Source organism: Eschscholzia californica, unplaced genomic scaffold (assembly GCF_041429995.1).
Source record: "Eschscholzia californica isolate CP2 unplaced genomic scaffold, dmEscCali1.0.p SCAF_1, whole genome shotgun sequence".
Lineage (NCBI taxonomy): Eukaryota > Viridiplantae > Streptophyta > Magnoliopsida > Ranunculales > Papaveraceae > Eschscholzia > Eschscholzia californica.
Window position 1 is genome coordinate 18,440,512 of NW_028238198.1, and position 15,156 is coordinate 18,455,667.

General features: G+C 35.3%; 1 long non-coding RNA gene across 7 annotated transcripts; it reads left to right on the forward strand.

The window, feature by feature from the left end:
• The first annotated feature begins 3,954 nt into the window (after positions 1 to 3,954).
• Positions 3,955 to 14,445, forward strand: LOC147564825 (uncharacterized). 7 transcript variants are annotated; one of them, XR_015228235.1, is made up of 8 exons: positions 3,955 to 4,455; positions 4,593 to 4,958; positions 5,689 to 6,904; positions 7,369 to 7,584; positions 12,186 to 12,326; positions 13,146 to 13,693; positions 13,791 to 14,281; positions 14,363 to 14,445. It is a non-coding gene; the product is annotated as an uncharacterized LOC147564825 (long non-coding RNA). The 7 variants fall into 7 exon arrangements; XR_015228233.1 differs by having other exon boundaries at positions 3,961 to 4,248; positions 7,254 to 7,584; XR_015228234.1 differs by having other exon boundaries at positions 3,961 to 4,248; positions 7,254 to 7,584; positions 12,189 to 12,326.
• The last annotated feature ends 711 nt before the right edge of the window (positions 14,446 to 15,156 follow it).

A 15,156-nucleotide genomic window follows, 5' to 3' on the forward strand; every position in this document is an offset into this window, starting at 1 on the left:
ATAAATGCTAACAAAGAAATCAGAATCTTAGGTGGCACTTAAATTGAGTGTTGCATCGGAGATGATTTTTTTTTTTTTTGTTGAACTAGCTTTATAAATTAAATAACAGCGTTATTACAATATTTATTAACTAAAATACAAGGTACATTCTTCCACTCTTTGCTCGCGTTTTTCTTCCTTGCCCATTTAGCTAATCTGTCTGCACTGGAATTGAGTTATCTTTTCGTATACTTGAATTTCACCTCTTCGAATTCTTTTCTGCTTTCTCGAATTCTCCGGATGTAGATTAAAGATTGCCAGTGTAACGTGTGATGTTTATTGTGAAGATGTTTGATGAGATTAATATTGTCGCTTTCCATTTAGATGAGAAGACAACTAGTAAAAAAACAATTGATAGATAAAGAGATATTTTAAACTCAGTTTATACTAAAATTAAGAGCATCTCCAATAAATAGAAATTGATAGGCACTCTAACAAAAAGTACCTCTACTAAATACAAGTGCCACTCTTAAATTCGAAAGATAAAAAGTACTTAAAAATCAAAGATTTCTATTTGTTCAAATTTTCGAGTCTCACTTAAAGAGTCTCAAGGAGAAACTATAATTTAGAGTGTCTTTTAGTGTTGTTTAGAATGCCGGCCCGACACGGCTCGTACGAAAAACGGGCCAGGTTGACCCGGGTTCCTTTTCGGGTCCCCGACTGGACCTATGTTTTGGGTCCGACGGGCCAACCCCGACCCGTCAAGAGCCTTTTTTTCTTTTTTATTTGAAAAAATTCCATAGATTTATGAGAAATTGAGTCGAAATATCTTTCCGAAATATCTTTCCAACATAACATTCATAAAAAATTCATTTCTATAAAATCTTTTAAGAAATCTTTCCTAAATTCATTAACTTATTTGTCTAAATCATCATCCCTAGGATTATTTCCAAAATGTAATTTCTAAAATCACTTCTGTAAAATCTTTTCAAAAACTCTTTCATAAGCTTATTACTTTAATCATTTCAAAAAACCAATTTCTAAAATCATTTCTCAATAATCTTTTCGAAAAATCTTTCCTAAATTTATTAACTCGTTTATGTAAATCACCCTCTACTAATTATTTACAAAATGTAATTTCTAAAATCACTTCCAGAATATCTTCTCAAAAGTTTTTCTAAACTTATTTATGTAAATCATATCCTATTAACTGATAATCTCAAAATCTTTCCAAAGTCATTTCTAAATCATGTCATATTTTTTTCTCATAAAATCATCTTAAATTCGTTCCAAAAAAATATTTCAAGAAAATCATTTCTAAATTATGGGTTTATATATTTCAAGAAAATCTTTTCAAAATATTTCAAGATAATATCCTTTTCGTGCCCCTTCGATAAATAGATTTGCCTAATCAATAATGATGGAGAAATTATAAGCAAAATGAAGGGATCTAATACAAAATTTATTTTCATATCTTGGTGTGCCAACAATTTCCAAAAAAAAAAAAAAAATTAAAATCGCTCTGCAAAAATCGATTTATGTTTTTTTACATAGTTTGTCCATCTAATTTGGGAGATTTGCTGTTTGGACTTTTTTTTTTTTTTTTCAGAGTTGCACGTTGAACTCCCTTTTTCCCAAAAAAAGGTTAAATGTAATAGTTTAAAAATACGTGGGAGTTGAAAATACTATTTTGCCCACGAGTTAACTAAACCCTAGTAGTACCCGCGAGCTGACCGGTGGGTTTTAACAACAACCAAGATTCATCTTCTTCCTCTAGATGATTGGAGTTTTTTTTTTGCTGAAATCAATATATCCCAAATTCTTTCCCCCATCTAATCAAAACTTCATAGGCCAAAGAATAGAATATTGAAGATGATAGAGAGATTTATTCTTCTAGTTTGGGCAACTGTTGGGTTGAAAATTCAGCTGTTGAGCATGAAATTGATGCCCAATTAAGCCCTAGCAGTAGTGTTTATGTTGGAGAAATGGGTAGTAGTAGTAGTAGAAATAGTTCTTCCAGAACTGAAAAGGCTGAAGAAGATAGATATTATCAACATTTATATCTCATTGGACAGAAGAAGAAAGCTTTAACCGATTTGTAGAAGAAGATGATGATGTGCAGAATTATAAATCATTTAATTATAAGAGAAGTGATGAAATTAAAGAAAAAAAACCAAAAAGGATAAAAAGAGAAGTGAAGAAGAAAGAGAAAGAGAGATACGTATTTGCTTCACTTCTGTTAGAGAGAGAAAGTTGGGCTGTGGCCTTGGGATGGTCATGTAGGAGATGGTGACTTGACTGATCATCACTAATTCACAAACAAGAATAAGTATAGTGAAGATGAGTAGTTGAAAGCATTGGATAGGAAAAGATAGTGAAGATGTTGATTACACATCTGTGCTATTACATCTTTGCTATTACACATCTAATGATCCTCTTGTTGGTGGTGCCTCACCTTAATTGGTTTCACTGTTGAGGTTGTCTTTTAGGTCATGCTACTCATCTTTGTGTTGCTACATTTAATCATGGAGTGAGTTCCTTTAGATTTTACATACTTTCTTAGTTATGTGGTTATAATTTCTTATTAGTAATGAATCAAAATGTTTGAATTTCTTTAATCATTTTCTTTTGTCATCTATAATTGATAGAGATATATCTTCCGGGAAGATTAATTTTGCAATGGCACAGATGAGTTAGAGACAGAGAAAGAAATTGTGTTTGTGTAATAGCACAGATGAAATGGATTTTAGAGAGAGAGAGAGAGAGAGTAGAGAGAGACCTTGAATAATCCTATGGAGTTGAATAAATTAAGAGTCCAAATTACAATATTTATTATATAAAGGTAAAGTAGGAATTTTCTAAAGTATAACTTTAGAGACGGAATATTCCCGAGAGATTCCGTCAAAAGGGGGTCCAAAGTGCAACACTGAAAAAAAGAAGTCCAAACAGCAAGTCAATTATACGAAAAGGGGTCCAAACAGCAAATCTCCCATCCAATTTCCATCTTTTAGAGTAGATTAAAGAATGAGACTAAGTTAGAGTATGGGAAGAAGATCACTCTTTCATTCTTGACAAGTCATCATCAAATTCATCATCATTGTTATTGATCTTCCATGAATTTCCTGCATATATTTAAATATAATAAAGTTTAAGGTTTTTAAGATCTTTTCATTTTGTTATTATAATGTCGTTAGCTTATGTTTTTTATTTTGTTGAAATCTCATTTAGCTTCTGTTGAAATCTGATTTAACTTGTGTAAAAGTTTGTTTTTGGAAGTCTCATGTGTTTACTTAAATGAGTCAAAAAATCTCAAAATCATGTAAAATATGAGGTTATTTTCCAAATAAGCCCTAACTTTGTGACCGGCGTCCTGCCTAGCCCCCTACTTTATCGAAAATACCCAGAGGATCCCCTTTTTCAGATTCCGTTATAACACTATTAACTAGTCACCACCTCTCTCTCATCCAACTCATTGCCTCTCTCTGCCACCTCATCTCCTCGCCACCTCATCATCTTCACCGACGAATGTCGCCTGCCGGCCAATTTTACGGCCGCCGACCTTCAAACATTAAAAAATATATATATATTTTAAACTCTTCTCTCTAAAAATTTGTTTTTTTTTTTTTTTAAAAAAAAATTTGTTTTAAAGCTCTCTCTAAATCTGATGAAACATATCTAGAGAGAGTGTTTAGAAAATAATTTTTTTTTTTTAGACAGAGAGGAGAGTTAAAATTTTTTTTTGTTTGATGGTCGTCGGCCGGCGACCTGCCGGTGAAGATGATGAAGTGGTAGAGAGAGGCGGTGATTTGGATGAAAGATAGGTGATGACTAGTTACGGTGTTATAACGGAATCTGAAAAAGGGAGACATCTAGATATTTTCTATAAAGCAAGGGGTTAGGTAAAAAGCCGGTCACAAAGTTGGGGGCTATTTGAAAAATAATCATAAAATATATTGGAACTAAAAAAAAAAAAACAATTTCAAAAGAGAAGGTTAATTCTAGGAGAAATTCTTCCCTCCATTTGGTCCCTTCTCTGGGAATGGGGCGCCATATCACTTCATCATATGCCCCCCTAATAAGTAGTAGTGACGGAAGATGGTAAACCCTTAATCAGGAAGATGTAGTGAGGGAAGACACGGTGCCGGAGAAGGTTTGAAAACAGACCCAGTAGTTCGGGTTTAGGGTTCAGCCGTTCAGGGATTGAGCATGCATGATGGTGATGGAAGAGCAACCGGCAAAGATAGATAGAGGACAATGAGTATTAATCCGGTAGACTCAAACATTAGGGCTTTATTTTGGTTCCTTAAAACACTGTTAAAACCCCTAACTTGATATAAATCTTTCTTCTCATTTGTTCATCAATAACCTTATTACAAAGTTAGGTTTTCTTTGGAACCATATAGAAGATGTCATTTGATATTCAAAAAAACACACAGCTTGGTGGGTCTCATGGAGATCACCTAATAAAGGGTATAGGTGAGATCTCCGAAAAGAATTGGATACTGATTTTCAGTTCAAAATATTGAATTTAGTGGTTCATTTATGAATTATAAGTGAGTGAATATCTACTCCTTAAGTGTTTGAGCTAATAGCAATGGTGTTTCGCTTCGCAGGTGCTGTGAGTTACAGTCAAATGGGGCTTAGTTGTTATTTTGGCGCATTTCGCAATTCGGGTATGTGCGTCTCGTCGAGGACTCCTCAAAGTCTAATACTTTTTCTACATTGGATATGATCAGGCTGTTGTGATGTGTTTTTATGCGCATCAGCTATGATCTTATATGATGATTATATGTGGCTTAATAGCTCAGTTGGATCGGATTTGATGCTATCCAATCCAATCCAACATAGCTGCGTCTGTGGAGATGAACGTTTCAAGGTTGATTTGATATTGTAGATTGACTGCAAACAGAGACAATGAGTTTTCGCCTCCAAGAACCACGGCCGAAGCATCACAAGACTCCATCTAACACCAGCAACAGGTATTAGTCCACTATAAAAACCTTTTTATCCAGTTTTAGAGATCCATCCGGAGTATGATTATACACTTTATATATTTCAGAATACTATATTTGCTCCCGGAAAGGATCGAATTTTATTCAGTTAAAATTATGTTGGATTATCTTTGTTAATTAAGAAAAAATTATCTTAGTAGTCAGTGTCAAGGGTGAGCATAAGTTGGACCAAACTAAACTGGTTAGCTTTTCTTCCTACCCTAATTGAACTAAACTGATTTGGTATCACTTCAGCTTGAACACTTCGCACTCAAACCGCCAATCATTTGCTATACTAGTTCATGACATGGTTTTTTTTGAGCATTTTCAAGACCCATTGACATAATCCACAAGCATAAAGGCCTATTACAGAAGAGATCATCCTTTGTTGGACCAACATTCTAAAGCTTGTAAACCAATATATTGTTTTTACGTAATGGAAGCTTATTTTCATCACAAGATTAAATTTGGGATGTTTAATTCTGTTATATATATCGTTATAGTACGTAGAGTTTTTACGTTCGTAACATGTTAAGTTTATAATAGTGATCTAAAAAACATATTAGAAATGTACTACTAACAGATGTAAATCAGAAAAGTGCGGTTATTATTAATATTCAGTGATTTGATATAGATTGATTCATGTATGTTGTCCCAATCGTTTCATGTTTTACTTCTATTTTGCTGTTAGTAAGAAATTAATTTGAACATCTAATAGGAGGCAAAGGAGACAACTGGGGAGGTTTATGATCCTCAAAGTAGATTAATTGGACAACGACACTTCAAGTAATGCTTTAGAGTGGGTGGTGAAGATGAAGGTGATGCAAAATTTAAAGTGGTGGTGGTCAAACAATTGAACCTCCATTGATGGAGGTTCATTGAGATTGGGAGAAAATAGAGAAATTGTTTGGGAGAACATAAGAAGACCCATCATCTCTTTCATTTCTTTTACGTTTCGACATATGGTTGTTAGGGGCCACTGGATTTCCTCCTAAAGTGACTACTTTCAATCTCACAATGGCTTTCATCAAAGATTAATATTTCGAAACGAGACTCCATTTTGTACTCGAAAGATAAGATGCTATTCTCTTTCAGCTTATGACCCTCCACAAATTCACACCACCCGTTTCTCAGAAAGAGACTATCGGCAGTTCTTGCCAACTCAACGTTCCAGATATTGTCACTTGACCCTTTTAGCTCCACAGTCTCTCAGAGTTTATTTTTCATTTTCTCTACAAACTTCTTTGGAAATTCATGCATATACGCAATGTCAACATACAAACTCAAGCGGCAAGATTATATGATGTATGACTAATTGAACTAGATCTTATAGAGAAGAAACTTACAAGTTAGAGATGGGGATTCTTGGGCAGAACTATTACAAAATGCACCGACTTGAACTTATTCCAGTATGATCTGCAACGTCTGATTAATCGCTAAGTTGGGAGGCTGAAGTTGGCGATTGTTTTATCTTTGCTTTATTCAGTTTAATTCTATTGGACTCCTCCCTTGGACTGTCCAATTAAGTCCCTCATGTTCATGTTCACTTGATTCTTCAGATGTGCTATCATCAATATATGCATCATTGATCTCTTCAGATGTGCTATCATCAATATATGCATCATCGATCTCTTCAGATTTGCTATCATCAATGTATGCATCATCGATCTCTTCAGATGTGCTATCATCAATATATGCATCATCAATCTCTGTGACAGAAAGAGAAGCAAAGAGACAACAATTAAATTTAAGGGAAAAAATGAAATGTATTCGTGGTGAATAAATGAAAGCTTAAAAAAGAGGGTCAAATGACCTATTGGATTAAGGGGCCAAAAGAAGATGGTAGTGAGGGAAGACCCAGTAGATGAGATGGGAGTGAGCATAATGATGGAAGAACAACCGGCAGAAACAGATGGAGAACATTCTTCAATCAGGTAAAACTCAAACATTAGGACTCTATTTTGGTTTCTTAACACTGTAAAACCTCTAACTTGATAGAAAACATTCTTCTCATTTGTTCATACAAACTCAATAACCTTATACAAAGTTAGTTTTTCTTGGAACCATATAGAAGATGTCATTTGATATTAAAAAAGCACACGACTTGGTGGTTTTCATGGAGACCACTAATAAAGGGTATAGGTGAGATCTCTGAAGAGAATTGGATACTGATTTTCAATTCAATATTTTAAATTTGATCTCTCATTTATATATTATATGAGTGAGCGAATACTGATTTTCCTAAAGTGTTTGATCTAATAGCAACGGTGTTTCGCTTTATAGGTGTTTTCGAATTACAAAGAAATTGGGCCTAGTTGCTTTTGTGGTGCACTTCGCAATTTGGGTATGTGCATCTCCTCGAGGAGTCCTCAGTGTCTCATACTTTTTCTACGTTCAGATGTGATCGGGCAGTTGTGATGTGTTTTTATCCATCACCTATGATCTTATATATGATTATACATGGTCTAATAGCTCGGTTGGATTGTAATTGATGCTATCCAATCCGAATAGCCGCATTGGATAGCGTAGATTGACTGCAAACAGAGACAATGAGTATCCGTCTCCAAGAACTAAGGCCCAAGCATCGCAAAACTCCATCTAACACCAGCGACAGGTATGCGTCCACTATAAAAATCTTTTTAATCCAGTTTTATTTACACTTAATACCTATCAAAATACTATATTTGGTCTCTGGAACAAACAGATTTTATTTCAGTTAGTTATATGTTAGATTATCTTTGTTAATTAAGAAAAGACTATCTTTGTATTCAGTGTTAGGGGTGAGCATAAATTGGACCGAACTAAACCGGTTAGCTTTTCTGCCAACCCAAATTGATTTTGTATAATTTCAGCTTGAACACTTCGCACTCAAACCGCAATGACCGATCATATGCTATACTAGTTCATGACATGGTTTCTTTGAGCATTATCAAGACTCATTGACATAATCCACATGCACAACGACCTGTTACAGAAGAGATCACCTTTCCTTAGATAGACATCTAAAGCTTGTAAACCAATATATTGTTTTTACGTATTGAAAAATAATATTTCATCACAAGATTAAATTTGGGTTGTTTAATTCTGTTATATATCGTTATAGTACATAGAGTTTTTACGTTTGTAACTTGTTAAGTTTATAACAGTGATCTAAAAAACATATTAGTAATGTACTACTAACGGATGTAAATCAGAAAAGTGCAGCTATTACTAATTTTCAGTGATTTGATTTAGATAGATTCATTTGTTTGTCCCAATCGTTTTGTGTTTTATTTCTATTTTGCTATCAGTAAGAAATTGATTTAAACAACTAATAAGAGGCACCTGAGACAACTAGGGAGGTTTAGGGTCCTTAAAGTAAATTGATTAGACAACAACACGTCAACTAATGCGTTAGAGTGGTGGTGATGCAAAATTCACAGAGGTGGTGGTCAAACAATTGAACCTTCATTGATGGAGGTTCATTGAGATTGGGAGAAAATAGAGAAACTGAGTGAGAGAAACATAAGAAAGAGAGAAACTAATTAAATTTAAGGGCAAACCTGCGATGTAAGAAAGTTACTGATAGAGATGAATGGAAGCAACTGTTTAAGGCATATGTGAGACGTCAAAAGAAGGATTGCCAGACCCAAATTCTGATTTGGCGTGTCTTGCATGAATGGCCCACTTAGAACCTTGAATAATGCGGGCAGTGTCTCTTTAATGTCTTTTATGTCCTAGGAGTTTAGAAGGTTAAAAGTCTAGAAGTATGGGATATTAAGGGTCAGTTTTAGGCTATATATAAGGGTTGTATTCTGCTGTTTGAGGGAGAGAGAGTATTCCAGCATCTATTTCAGCTTTATGTGTTTGTGTGATGCAAATACCCCAAAGGCGTGATGCCTAAGGGCTCTAGGAGTGATTCCTAGTTGTACTAGTGTGATGCTAGTGTCTATCTATAATATAATCAAGTTATATTCTTCCTTAATCCCAGCTTCCCATTTCTGGCCTACATCAGTTTGGTATCGGAGCGAGGTTACATGATGGCAACTAGATCCGGACTTAGGAGAAGATTAACTGAGAATGAACGAGACGATATCATTTTTGAAATTACAGAACGACTCAGAGACGTGCAAACCAGACTAGCTAAGATGGAAACTCGAACACACCATTTTGCTAAACATCCTGAAACTGCAAAAGGAGATGAGCAAGCCGGAAATAATGAAGAGAAAGCTCTAGAAAATGAAACTTTATTTGATTATGGAATCTATGAGTATAATGACCTAGAGGAGGAAGAAAATAGTTCCCATGTATCTGTTGTTGGACTCGTTACCACATCTCTAACAATGGAAAACGAAGAAACTAAAGACATTGTTGATCATCAAAGTGTTTCTATCGAGGTGGATTCCCATCAAGGATATTGGATTAATTGGAAGGGGCACCCACTTACTGACTATACAAGGATTAGATATGATGAGTTCAAAGTACTTGACGAAGACCTTTATGCATTTAACTCGCCAGAGTCGAGCTTTCTCAAACCCGGGAGAATTGATAGAGATGATGAGTCCAAAGTACTTGACCAGGACTTTGATGAGAAATTTTATGCATTTAACTCATCGGGGTCGAGTTTTCTCAAGCCCGGGAGAATTGATAGAGATGAATGGAAGCAACTGTTTAAGGCATATGTGAGACGTCAAAAGAAGGATTGCCAGACCCAAATTCTGATTTGGCGTGTCTTGCATGAATGGCCCACTTAGAACCTTGAATAATGCGGGCAGTGTCTCTTTAATGTCTTTTATGTCCTAGGAGTTTAGAAGGTTAAAAGTCTAGAAGTATGGGATATTAAGGGTCAGTTTTAGGCTATATATAAGGGTTGTATTCTGCTGTTTGAGGGAGAGAGAGTATTCCAGCATCTATTTCAGCTTTATGTGTTTGTGTGATGCAAATACCCCAAAGGCGTGATGCCTAAGGGCTCTAGGAGTGATTCCTAGTTGTACTAGTGTGATGCTAGTGTCTATCTATAATATAATCAAGTTATATTCTTCCTTAATCCCAACTTCCCATTTCTGTCCTACATCAGTTACCTCATAAGATCAATTGTCTCCTAACTTAGCTTTGTTAGGCTCTTGAATTTGTATTGGTTGGTGAATTCCCTTTATCTTCGTTGTGTGTGTTCCATTAGTACATCAAGCTGTTACTTTTGTATTGGTTGGTGAATTTGGTCAATCGTTTTACGACCTGGGCAACGTGTCTTCATCTCCTCAAGTCTCGACTTCCTCTGAATGAGGTTGTTTATGGGGCTTCACGATTTCCTATACGTCTGATCGGGTGCTATAATTCTTGTGGTCTTTGACTCTAAATAGTAAAAATGTAATTACCAATTCCGTGTAAACTCATCAACATAATCTTTTTCAATTTTTACATCATTAAATGTAGAAAAAGTTATTTATAGGTCACGTAATATCTAAAAGCTCAAGTTTATTAGCAAAAACATGCTCAACCAAAACTAAAAATTAATGTGAGTCTTTGAGCCATTTATAGGAAACAATTTATCATGTCTTAATGGCTTCTAGTTCCTATTTCTGAGGAAGTAAGCATTTAGAGATAAACATGCGAACAAATAACGTGTTCCTATCTCAAAAGCGAGAATAATTAGTCATAATTAGTAAAGAAAATAGAAATATAATGGGATTCTTATTAGTTCCATGTTAGGCTTTCGACATTGTGGACCTAGGACCCGTTCAAGAGAGTTACATTCATATACTCTTTCTTCTGAACGTTAGAACTGAAAGATACGGCCCTAGTTCTACTTTTCATTTGAGTAAGGAGTCCCTAATAGATAACCTGTCTTATTGTGTAAGTTATGGATACCTAACATCAAGGCCAGCCTAAATATTTGGGAGACCCCAAGCAGAGTAAAAAATTGGAGCCTTACGTAGAAAATTCAAAACATGAGGCCCTTTATTATGTTGGGCCCAAAGCGACCGCCTCGGTGACTTTGGGCCTTGGACCACCTGCCTAACATAACCTTCCGGAATATTCTTCTGGTCAACATGGGTCCAACCTAGCTACAAAATGTCCGCCTGTAACTTTGATGTTGTATTATATATATGCATATCACACTATTGTTAGAGAATCCAATCGTTCATGAAAACCTTGTTTCCTTTCAAATAGTAGCAGAAAGGGGAAGATCTTTTGAAAATCAAGCGAGGTAGTAAGTTGTTCGTTCTGACTATCAGAGTTATCACTTAGTAGAAATTGGGTGGGGAAGCTTCACGCGTTGTTTTCTAGTTTCTTTGTATATCTCTTTGATATCAAGCAGAATTGGTAAAATTATTGATTTCATATCCAGATCTTATTTTATTCTTTTGTACATTAATTTGTCTAAATAATTTATGATTGTTTGTGTTTCGGAAGAGATTGGTAAAATTATTGATTTCATATTCAGATCTTATTTTATTCTTTTGTACATTAAATTGTCTAAATAATTTATGATTGTGTTTCGGAAGAGATTGCGTAGTGGAAACGAGAGAAGGAGTGTTTGGGTAAAAACGATTGAAGTGAAACATTTTCTTATTGAAATGAGGGACTATTTACCATTTTCTCATGTTTTTCTTGTGGGCAATAGTTTAGGATCGTCAAGATTTTTTTTTTTTAGTTTTTCTATTCGGAGGAAGGGGAAACTGCAGATTAAGAAATAAAGAGTTGGAAATTGGATATGAGATTTCAATTTTGGATGGATTTGGTCTTTCTACGTTTCAGTATTGGGAATCATAGGAACAAAATAATTTGTGAATTCAATAAAACATTTATTTATGGGTATCTTGCTTAAAAAAAACATGTTTCAAGTTTCAACTTCAAGATTTCATGATAAATTTGGATTCAATTTTGGGTTGTCAAAATATTAACGTCATCCCTATTTGTGGGATTACATGGAGATCCAATGGATCAATTTTGGGTGGTGACGAATTTCCCAATATACAAAACCATCATCACCTAGGACAAAGGGATCGTATCATTCTTCTACCTCCATCGTCTGCATGCTGAAATCTTATTTGCGGCTTTCGTTTGAAATTTAAATTGTAATGATAATTTCGAAAGACCAACCATTGATAGTGGTTAGAGAGATATACATTCAGTATCTCATTACATTTTTCATTCTATACCTTTTTGTTTATATGTGGTCACTATTTATTTGGACTTTTTTCGTACTAATGACATCACAATTCATTATGGCAGTAGGAAGGCCCGAGATAGAGACGATGAGAGGCAGGGATGAGCAAGTTGGTTTGGCTAAGCAACGGAACTGTACTAAGTGTTCTAAGTCTGGTCATAATAAAGCAACCTGCAAGGCCGTACCAGCAAAGGTAGCTGCTGAAGGTATGCCATATTTTCATGACGTGGTATGTTAATAATATGCTTGATATATATTATGTGTTCGATTTATTAGGGATAGTGAGTCCACCTCCATATTCACGTAATATGATAATTCAGTTACTCAATAAGTTTGAGTTTTGAGAGAAAAACTGGCCGCCATGTAAGGTCGATTGTTGAATTTCCATTGTTAGCGTGAAAAGGAGAAATAAAAAGAAACCAAGTGCTAGCAGTGGGTGACTATTAGTGGAATGGCGCCACACTACATTCATCTGCATAAGTATTATACAAGCAACTCCCTCTGTGATGATAATCAAGTTCTCTTAAGTCTTAAGGGCAAACCATGTGACGATTAAAAGTTAGTTTAGTTTCTTTTACTTTAGAACTTGTTGCTTTATTAGGATTAGTTTCTATCGGCCATGAAATTTATAGTTGTTAAAACGAGAGCTTTTTGGAGGTCGTTGTGTTGGTTATGTTTTAGTATCTAAAAATATTCTTAAGGTATATAGATACCTTGAACTGTAAGTTTAATTAGTTTTGGTGTGTTTTGGAAGTTTATTGATCGATTATCTATGCAAGTACTAATTTTTAGTTATCCATTGATCTGATTAATTACGTTTGCTTTTTTGTTTGAAATTTATGAGTTATATCTCTTCTCCTACAGTCTGGTTGAGTTCCTATTTATTTTAAACTAAGTCTTCGCTGGAAATTATTCTTACATAATTAATCAGATCAATGGATAACTGTAAGTCTTCGCTGGAGATTCTTCCTACATGTTCGAGCTTTTAGAGAAAATAGCCTTTTTGACATGACTTTGTTTTACAGGTTGAATTACATACCCAAATTCACATTTGAGACCAGGTTCATCTAGATTCTAGAGGTATAGGTGCTGAAGCTGCAGCTCGAAGGGAAATTAGTGCGCATGAATCTCGAGGAAGAGGTTTTGAATATACATCTGAAGAAATTGATGATAGATATATTGATGATAGCACATCTGAAGAGTTTGATGATGCATATATCGAGGATAGCACATCTGAAGAGATCGATGATGCATATATTGATGGTAGCACATCTGAAGAGATCGATGATGCATATAGTGATGATAGCACATCTGAAGAGATTGATGATGCGTATATTGATTATAGCACATCTGAAGAATCTAGCGAACATGAACAGTTTGAGGTACGTAATTGGACAGTCCAAGGGAGGAGATCCACTAGAATTGAACTGTAGAAAGCAAGGATGAAACATCACCAACTTCAGCTTCCCAACTTTGCCGTCAATCAGATTTAGCAGATCAGCTCATATACTGCAATAAGTTCAAGTCGTTGCATTTCGTAGTAATTCTACCCAAGAATCCCCATCTCCAACTTGTAAGTTTCTTCAATATAAGATCCAATTCAATTAGTCAGTCGTACATCATATAATCTTGCCGCTTAAGTTTGTTATGTTGACATTGCGTATAAGCAGGAATTTCCATAGAAGTTTGTAGAGAAAATGAAAAATACACTCTCAGAATATGTGGAGCTAATAGGGCCAAGTGGCAATACCCTAGAACTTTGAGTTGGCAAGAACTGATGACAATCTCTCTCTAAGAAACGGGTGGCGTGAATTTGTGGAGGATCATAAGCTGAAAGAGAATAACATCTTATCTTTCGAGTACAAACTGGAGTCTCGTTTCGAAATATTAATGTTTGACGAAAGCGGCTGTGAGATTGAAAGTAGTCACCTTACGAGGAACTCCAGTGGCCAAAAGGCCCTAAACAACTATACGTCGAAACATAAAAGAAAAGAAAGAGGTGCCGGACCTTCTGAAAGAGTTATTCATCCTGGAAACCGACAGAAGGAGCAACACATAGAGCTATCTGTGGAAGGACCACAACTACTTGCAAGTCGAGCTGCGAAAACAAAATCAATATCTTCTATCCATGCAATAGTGGAAGCACAAATGAGCGAAGAAGGTCAAATATTATGCTTTCTTATTTACTGTATACAAATATATTTGAAGTTTCTGATTGATTCTTTCAATGAAAATGTTTCAGATGAAGAAGTCTATGTGGAACCAAAGCCTAAATATCCTAAACGTTCTGTATCGAGCAGAGGAGATGTAACTTGTAAGTGAAGGCAAAAAAAAGCAGTCCCAGAAAAAGAAGTCTCAAAAAAAGAGTTAGCAGCAGCATACACATGTATCTCGCAGATTCTGTTTGGTGAGCTTCTCAATTTCTACTTCATTCTTCGAAATACTTTCACCAGACGATGTACAACTTGACTATTCTGCAGATGCTTGCTTTTTCACTTGTGTAGTCAAACAACCGCATAACTACGTTAGTTACTCGAGACTCAGGTTCGGCTTAGGCTTGGGCCTGGTGGCACTGCCGTGCCCAAGCTAAGTTGACCAAACTCTGCTCAAATTCACCTCTATTATTAGAGTAATTAGGGAAAGGATTGCCTTGGTCTCAGTCCCTGGAGTCGAACTACTTAGTGTCCCTTTGGGGGGAGATTTGCTCTTTGGACTCCCTTTCTTATAATTGACTTGCTGTTTGGACTTCCTTTTTCCAGAGTTGCATTTTGGACTCCCTTTTGACGGAATCAGTCGGGAATATTCCGTCTCTAAGATAATAATTTACATGATTCCCAATTTACCCCTATATAATAATCAATATTGAATTTTTGACCCCTAGTTTATTTAACTCATTTTCTTCTTCTATCTTTAACCATCTTCTCCATCAAGTTGCTCAGTCAATTAAGAAATTAAGCTAAACCCAAATTAGAAATTTATTTTATTGACAACGATGAACCTTTAAATCTGTTGTTTTTGCTGAAGATCTTTCGTGGG